Genomic DNA, 8,471 nt, shown 5'->3' with positions numbered 1-8,471 from the left:
AATGTCTTGGTGCATATACACCTACATTTAGTAAAAAACAAACAGAAGGTAACTTCTGCTATCAGCTTTTGGTTTGGAGAGAATGCCAGATAGCAAGATTTTGATGTGAAAAGATCATTTCTACCTGCTGTGCATTATGACTAGTTGATTGACAGGATAAAAATTGTTCACCATGGCTATACTTGATCTACATATCATGCAGGAAATGGTATAAACCTTGTGTAGTTTGGGTTGATTTGAAACTCAGTAAGTTGTCTGTGACTAACTTGCTGTAACTAGTTTAGCTGGTTGGGCAGCCAGTGCTTTCATTCCCCGCACAGTTTCAGGATAGCCTCTCACGGACTTCAGTACCAGCCTCAGGAGTTTTTTGAATACTTGTTGCTGTAGCACTTTGAAGAAAGAAAACTACTTTTACAGTACTGAGTGCCAGTATTTGCCTTGAAAACGTCCTCTTGCTTTTTGGGTTGAAAATAATGTAGTTTTGAATATATATATATATATATACATATATGTATATATAGATGTAATTTGTTATTTTCAGTGCATTATTTTACTCTGCAGAAATTGAAGAAAACAGTAATACAAAACAATTGCTTTGAAACACGTTTGCCCTAAGCATAAATTGTCTTCCTAATTATGTTCACTTGAGAATGTATTTACTTAAAGATAAAAGCAATCCACATCTATGTCTAAAAATCTGGGATAATATATAAAAGGAATAATTCAAATAGACAAAGAATTGGCAGTTTATTACAGTATGACATAATTTTGTATTTTCAAGACAAAATTCAATCAAGGTGTTGTTACTGTTCTTTTCTATTAAGGTGACTAGCTTTTGGTATTTCATTGTTACTGAGATCTATTTTTAGAATAAAACTTGCTCTCCATTTAAAAAAAAAGATGTTGACATTTTTAAATTTTTCATTGGCACCTAATTATTGCTCATCTTTAAGAAGTGCAGTGTGATCATTTGATCCATGGATAATGTGTAGGGATCAAATCAGGGTACATTAGCATTTCCATCTTCTGAAACACTTACCATTTCTCTTGTGTGGGGCTTTCTTCTAGTTGTACAAAATATAGAGGAGGTTGTAAATTCTTGTGATCTCTATCTGTCAACGCTACAACATAGTCTTCCTACCTGACTGTCCCTGAGCAGCCACTGGTTTCCCTCTCTGTCCTCTCTCCTGCCTGCCCTTCCTTGCATCTAGTGATAACCACCATTCTAACCCTTAGTTCTCTCTCATTTACGTCTCCTGCAGTGTTGGGGTATCAGGTGCACACCACCGCGCCCAGCTCCTTCATTGGATCTTGTTCACTGTTTGCCCCAGATGGCCTTGAACCATCATCCTCTCAATCTCTGCTACCCAAGTAGCTAGGATTATGGGCGTGGGCCACCTCCTCATCCGCCTTCAGTCTGTCTTAATTTAACTCCCAGCATGGCTGCAAGTTGACGTTGTTTGGGGCTCCCTGCTAGCTTTTTTATGCCTCTTGAGAGGATGATCTAAAACGTTTGGCGTTTCTTTTACAATATGCAAAATCGAATAGATATACTAAGCTATCTTTGGGCCACCCATACAAAGAGACTATAATTATGAGCTATCTAAGCAACTTTGATGGAAATTGTGACCCATATAGGCCACCAGAAAAAAAGTTAACGATGATAATAGTAACAATAATAATAATAATGCAATGTCCCTACATGGGACACGCATCTGCACATAACTCTAGACATGGAAGCTTCTGGTTTGCAGGCTCTGACTCTGAGGCTTGCTCAAGTTCCCACGTGCCCAGTCCTGAGGACTTAGACACGGACTGGAAGTTTACCCATGAGCCTCTGGTCCTGGGGGGTGGGGGCAGGCTCAGACTGAACACAGCCTGCCTTCCCATGGCTTCTGTAATCATGTGAGTTCACACCCATAATAAACTCGTGTGTGTGTGTGTGTGTGTGTGTGTGTGTGTGTGTGTCCTCTAGGACACAGAACCACCAGGACAGGCATGTGACCCTCAGGAAAACCCTGACTCCTCCATGTGAAAACAGAGGCTATGCTATAGCAAGTGTGAACGTGAGAGACAGCAAGGCCGGTGCACTGACCACCACCCCATCCACGCGAGCTTGGGAGGCGCCTTGAGCAGAACCTGTCATGGCAGTGGGCGCGAGGACTCCGAGGAAGGGTGGAGGAGGAAACTTGGTGTGGTTTGGTTTTCTGTCTTGGTTCTTTCTACCATAGTTATCCAGCAAAAGACACCCAGTCCTTGAACGTTAACATGGAGGACAGAGTAAAGAAAATGAGCTTTGGGAAAAAATATTTCCCTTTAAAATAAATATTCTCAAGGAGGTCGGAAGGGTAAAAATTGGGAGAAAATGAGGGGGAGGGGAACACTGTTCAAGAAGAAATGTATTCAGTACCTGGCTTACATCACTGGAACCCCTCTGTACATCACCTTTACAACAAAATTTAAATTAAAAATAAGTAAATAAATATTTGATGGAGTGATTAAAGAATTAAATAAGTAAAAGTACTAGAAAAAGACTGCTTTTTCTTTTGTCAAAGTATGAAATGTGCCTTTTTTTACAAACCCCTGAAGATGACTAATATTCCTCATGAGTAGTCAAGAAAGGAAAGAGATGATGCAACTGTAACCCCTCTGTCAATCACCTTTATAATAACAATAAAAAAAATTAAGGCGGGTCAGACTAGAACGACGCGGAGGAAAGTGAAGAAACTTAGCATCACACTCAAGTCAAAGCTTGCGATCGCTGGGCGCCAGTAGCTCACGCCTGTAATCCCAGCTACTCAGGAAGCTGAGATCTGAGACTCTTGCTTTGAAGGCAGCCGCTGGCAGAAAAAAGAAATCTGATTAACTAGCACAAAGAACCGCCCCGCCCCCCCAAAAAAAACCTGGAAGTAGAGGTATCGCTCAAGTAATAGAGTAGCAGCTCTGCATGAAAAGGCTGAGCAAGAGACAAGGTCCTGTGTTCAAGCTCTAGTACCAACACACACACACACACACACACACAATTTTCTAAACTTTAAAAAAGCCTATATAAAAATAGATCACCTTTGCTGTCCCTGGGACCCCCCCCCCCCCCCCCCCCCGCTTTCCAGGCTTCTGTTTGCTGAATGTAGACCTTGTAGCGAGGGACTCTGCTAGGAAGAAGGCTCTCTCCCGGGACATGCCCACACCGAAGCAGGCTGGGCTGTGGTCCACGCTTCTCTAAGCTGAGAGGGTGAAGGGCAGGTCCATCTGGGGAATACGAAGCCTTCTGTGATAGCCAGCTTCCCGTGACCATCCCTGGAGCTGAGAAGGGCCACACCGAGACCCTGTCTCCTTCCCCAGTTGCACCTGAAACCTTCCATCTCGTCTGTCCTTTTGTTTCAGCTTGACCTGTGTGTTGTCCATAACGTTGGAGCGATTCGGTAAGGAAAGGATACGGGCTGATTTCAGTGGAAGAGGAAAGGATACTTGGTGGATGTGTTTGCGCTCCACAGCTGTGTGTGTTTACAGACTAGGAACAAACACGAACGAGCAGATGATAAAATCAAGTCGCACCTCACCGCCCCAGACTGCCCCAGCCGCCTGGTCTCCCAACTCTCTGGCGTTCAGGGGAACCACGCAGGCTCCTGCTGGGGCTCCAGCTCCCTGTTCCTCGCCCTGCCAAGGGCAGTCTATGCCTGCCCGGGCTCTGCCTGTCTCTCTGATTCTCCATCCCCAAGTACATGGTAGAGTTCTCGTGTCGTGCTTAGACGATGGCCCTGGGACTGTGACTCCCACTCTTTGACTCGGAGACGGTTGTGAATGTGTTTCGACTCTCAGCAAGTGTCCAGCCCCTTCACCTCAGCTTGGGCTGAGTGAGCGTCAAATCCCAGGAAGACCAAGATGGCTTTCTGCTACGTGTGACTGCAGTGCCCTCAGGGACCTGTAGAGGGCACCTTCCTTGCCTCCCCCCCCCCCGCCCCCCACATGGCCTAACTCACTCTGTAGACACCTCCACCTAACCTCCTCTGAACAGAGGCAAATCCTTCCCAGGATGCAAAGAAATCATCATCTTTGTCCTTTGGACACCTTCCATTTCCCCCTCAGGCCTCGTGGTACCAGAGAGGGGCTTTGTCTCTCTGCATAAGCACCTGCTCCCTTAGAGGAAAAAGAGCCAGTCTCGCCTTCCTGGGGAACTCAGAACTGAGAAGCCAGGAGGTAGACTGTGTCAACTCTCAGATACGAGCAAGATCCTCGCCTCCATTAACCCCAGAGTGTTCTTCAGTGCTTCCGATAAGAGCATTCTTTCACACACATCCCTGCCCCCAAACTGCAGCAGTCAGCCCCCAAACTGATAAGAGAAAAACCAGGCATTGAGTGTGTGTGTGTGTGTGTGTGTGTGTGTGTGTGTGTGTATACACACAGGCATATACACATGCTATTTTTTTAAAGAAAATTAGTTAATAGTGGAACTTGAGGATATGAGGAAGAACCACCATAGAATGAGCAAGGAATGAGTCAGAAGGTTATACAACATCGAACCCTGCAGCGTTCCCGGAAAGTCCTGCACGCTCAGCCCTGGTGCTCGTCATTCTAGCCTGGGCTGCCTGTCGTGGGGCTGTGCTGTTGGTATACGGTCATCCCATCTCACAACAGATACCAGGCCAGCAACTAGGCCAGCCACCACCCCACAGAGAAAGGACCCAAGCTCTGAAGGAGTACTATGTGGCCATGTGCTTTATGGACCTAAGACATAGCAGTGCATAAAAGAGACCCTTGGGACAGAGGTCCAGGCTTGACGTTGAACTTGGCCTCTTACCAACAGACTCAAGGCAAAGTTACTGTACCTTTCTTTGCTCATCTGGAAAATGTAATGGCTCATAGTTCATAAAGCTCAAGGTGAGCCAAGTACCAGTGGCCCACGCCTATAATCCTAGCTAGTCAGGAGACTGAAAGATGAGGATCGTGGTTCAAAGCCAGCCTGAGCAGGAAAGTACATGAGACTCACATCTCCAATTAACAACCAAAAAAAGCCAGCAGTGCAAAATGCCCAGGTGTATCTGGTCATATAAAATAATACTTATCAAAATGAACTCCAGGAAATAGAAACAAGATGATTTTTTCCTCTTCTTTATTGTTTTTGTTCTCTTTTCTTTTTGTCTTGTTTATTACTCTGTCTTTGGGAGGGGAAGGGGGCACAGAAATGGAGGGGGAAAGGGTGAACAAATGCAGCAGAGGTCCTCACTTGACACTATACAACAAGTGGGTGGGAATGGAAGGGGAAAACTGGGAGACGGAGGGAAGCGGTGACACTGTCCAAAAAGAAATGCACTCATGACCTGACTCGTGTAACTGTAACCCCTCTGTACGATACCTCTACCGTAACAGTTTTAAAGCAAAACTACAAAGCCAGAAGTGGAGCTGTGGCTTAACTGGTAGAACACTGATCTTAACCACAAAAGCCCGGGCCCTGAGTTTAAGCCCCAGGGTGGCACATAGAAAAAGACAGGAAAAGAAACAGCTTAAGATAAAGATTGAGAGTACATTACACAATGCTCTGTGCTTTGCACACCGCCTAGAAGAAAGCGGCTGCCCTCATTAGCTGCCACATAGCATCACTGATACCGTTACTGTCGCTGTCTCACGTTCTCGTATTAGGCAAAAATGGAACCCTCTCAGCGTGGTCCCAACAGACACTCTACAAGTGTCCCCAACCTCAGGAGGCTGACACCAGGCTCCAGCCCCTCGCTCTTCATTGATCCACACAAGTCCCTGCAGTTCTTTGTTTGTTTTTGGCCAGTCCTGGGCCTTGGACTCAGGGCCTGAGCACTGTCCCTGGCTTCTCTTCGCTCAAGGCTAGCACTCTGCCACTTGAGCCACAGCGCCACTTCTGGCCATTTTCTATATATGTGGTGCTGGGGAATCGAACCCAGGGCTTCACATATACGAGGCAAGCACTCTACCACTAGGCCATGTTCCCAGCCCTGTCCCTGCAGTTCTTTCAGAGTAGGCTTGGGAAAGCCAGAGTGGATCCCACATGCGCACTTGGTCCCCTCACTGAAACAAAAAGGTCACGGCCACGGGTGCTGCAGGTCACAAGGGTAGACGGAACTGCAGACTCCCCACCCACCCATCACTGAATTACAGGTTCCCCACCCCCCGACCCCGCCACTAACGGGATGAAAATGCACCTCCACCCAGCTCATCAATGATGGATCCTATTTTAAGAACAGCATTAGAGTTAGCCTTTTATGGCCATTCAAAAGGCAGACAGATATTATCTGCAATTATCCGCTTCTTTGCATTTACGGAATTGCTGCTCCCCCAGAGCAGGTGGCCTGAAGCAAACAGTACCAGCTCTTCCCCAAATATCATCTGTGTTTGTACACTGACTCCACACACACACACACACACACACACACACACACACACACACACACGCACTAAGCAGTAACAGACACATGCAAAAAAAATGACAAGAAAAAAAGAAGTGTGTGACCCTTGCAGCCCAGCACACAGCAGTGGGGATTTTTGTCCTCCCTTTTTGTCCAACCCAATGAATAACTTAGGCTGCTTGTCTTGTTTGACCTTGCGAGTCCTTTCTCAAGGATGTGCATGGCTCTCACAGGTTGCTGGAAACCTCTTCATCCCACACAAAGGAGACCCTGCTCCCCAGGGCCTCTGGTCACGTCTCTGGCTTCTTTGTCTCTCTCAGGAATTCATCTTCATGGCCCTTTTCACCTAGACTGGGGGGTTTCCCTGGAATACCAGCTTTCTGCCCCTCTCCTCTCATCCTGCGGTCTCATGGGGCACAAAGTACCTACTCCGGGGGGGAAATGAAGGGAAATGTTGCATTTCAGTAAGAAGGCATTTAGGAAAGTTAAATCTGATTTGTTTTCTTGAGTTAAGTTTATGTATATATAAACACACATATACTCTCACACTTCCAAAGGCATTCACATGCCTCAAAGAAAGTAACTTCAGGCAAACCTCTAGACTACACCTTGTTTTTAAAAAAAAAACAAACAAACAAAAGCAAAACACAGCATGTCAGATCCAGCCAAAGGAAAGTAAAATTAGGTATTTTCTGAAAGCAGCCTAGCCAGCATGATTGTACACTTTAATACACAACTTCTACTTCTCCATGAAAATTAGGAATGCATACTAATATTCATCTGAAACAAAGATCATTTAAAGATTATACTTGAAATATCTAAAACCTGAGAGCACTGTAAATAGATTGACTATGGTATATCCTATGATTTTTTTTAATGTCTGAAAAAGGTTCTTACGTGAAAATCTTAGTAACCTGTAATGTCTAACCCCAGTTCCTAACTTATCTATTTTTATATGTTTGGCTAGAAGTATATACATATAGAAAACCACAGGAGGAAAAGGAAAGCAGTTACATTCAGTATGAATAAAGATTGTTTTTAAACATTAAGAAATACGACTGAGGTGGTTTTATTCTCAGGGCTTTTCCAGGTTTTCTAAGTTTATGACAATAGCACGGCTAACTTTCAGACTGAGAAGAAAGAAACTTTTCAAGAGACAGCCTCTGAGAATAGAGATGGCATAGCAATAAGGCTGACGCAAGACTCCTCCAAAGATACTAACTTGAAATGCCTATAGCCAGATCAGGCGCTGAGACTATGTGGAAGAGTTCATGATGCAGGAGGGGACTAATTTGATTGGACAGAACTCAAACCCTGTTGGAGACCAGGCTAGAGAACAAACATGCCAAAGTCAATGTCTCACTTAGCGTAACTGTGCACAAGTAAGAAAAGGGCACCTGCCTGATTCCAAAATGTGTCAGGCTTTCTCCCGGGTGGAACTTTGCTTTGGGAATCGGAGGGGCGGGGCTAGCCTCCACCCTCCTAGCCCTCCTGGAACTCCAGGATTCTGATTCATAAGATAAAGATAAGTCTTCTTATCATTCAGATGAAGATCATTATCCCTTATTTTTATCCAGGACTCTGTGAATTTTCCTATTTGCTAAAAAGTATTTTTACAAACCCCACATCAATTCTCTCTGTGTTTTTGAGGTCATTTCCAAATAGGCACAGGGGCAGGAGAAATTTTTGTGGCACTCATCTCCAGAAGAGATTGAACCAAGCAACTTCTTGTTTCTGTTCTCACGCTGTAAACAAATGTCATGTTCATGATCTACGGAGTGCCACATTTTGAACATTCTTGAACTGCGTGTTGGTGTTTTGCGGTGTAGAACAGTTCTAAACAGTGCATAAGTATTGCCTCACATTCTGCAGTGCGAGGAGGCAGTGTTGTGTCTTATGAGTGGAGCAGTGACCTTGAAGTGACCTTGAGTGGGATCTAACTGTCTGCTGTGGGCCTTTCTGACTTTGGAATAACTCATGTGACCAGAATCTATATTTATCTAGGACACATGAGGATCTACAGCTACATACCAAAGTTAGGCTGTCAGATGCAAGAGGCCAAACTATTTGCCTCACAATCATTACTGAGTCATACTC

Source organism: Perognathus longimembris, chromosome 24 (assembly GCF_023159225.1).
Source record: "Perognathus longimembris pacificus isolate PPM17 chromosome 24, ASM2315922v1, whole genome shotgun sequence".
In the NCBI taxonomy this organism is placed as follows: domain Eukaryota; kingdom Metazoa; phylum Chordata; class Mammalia; order Rodentia; family Heteromyidae; genus Perognathus; species Perognathus longimembris.
The sequence above is the reverse complement of the archived record's forward strand: the minus strand, read 5'-3'. Positions refer to the sequence as shown.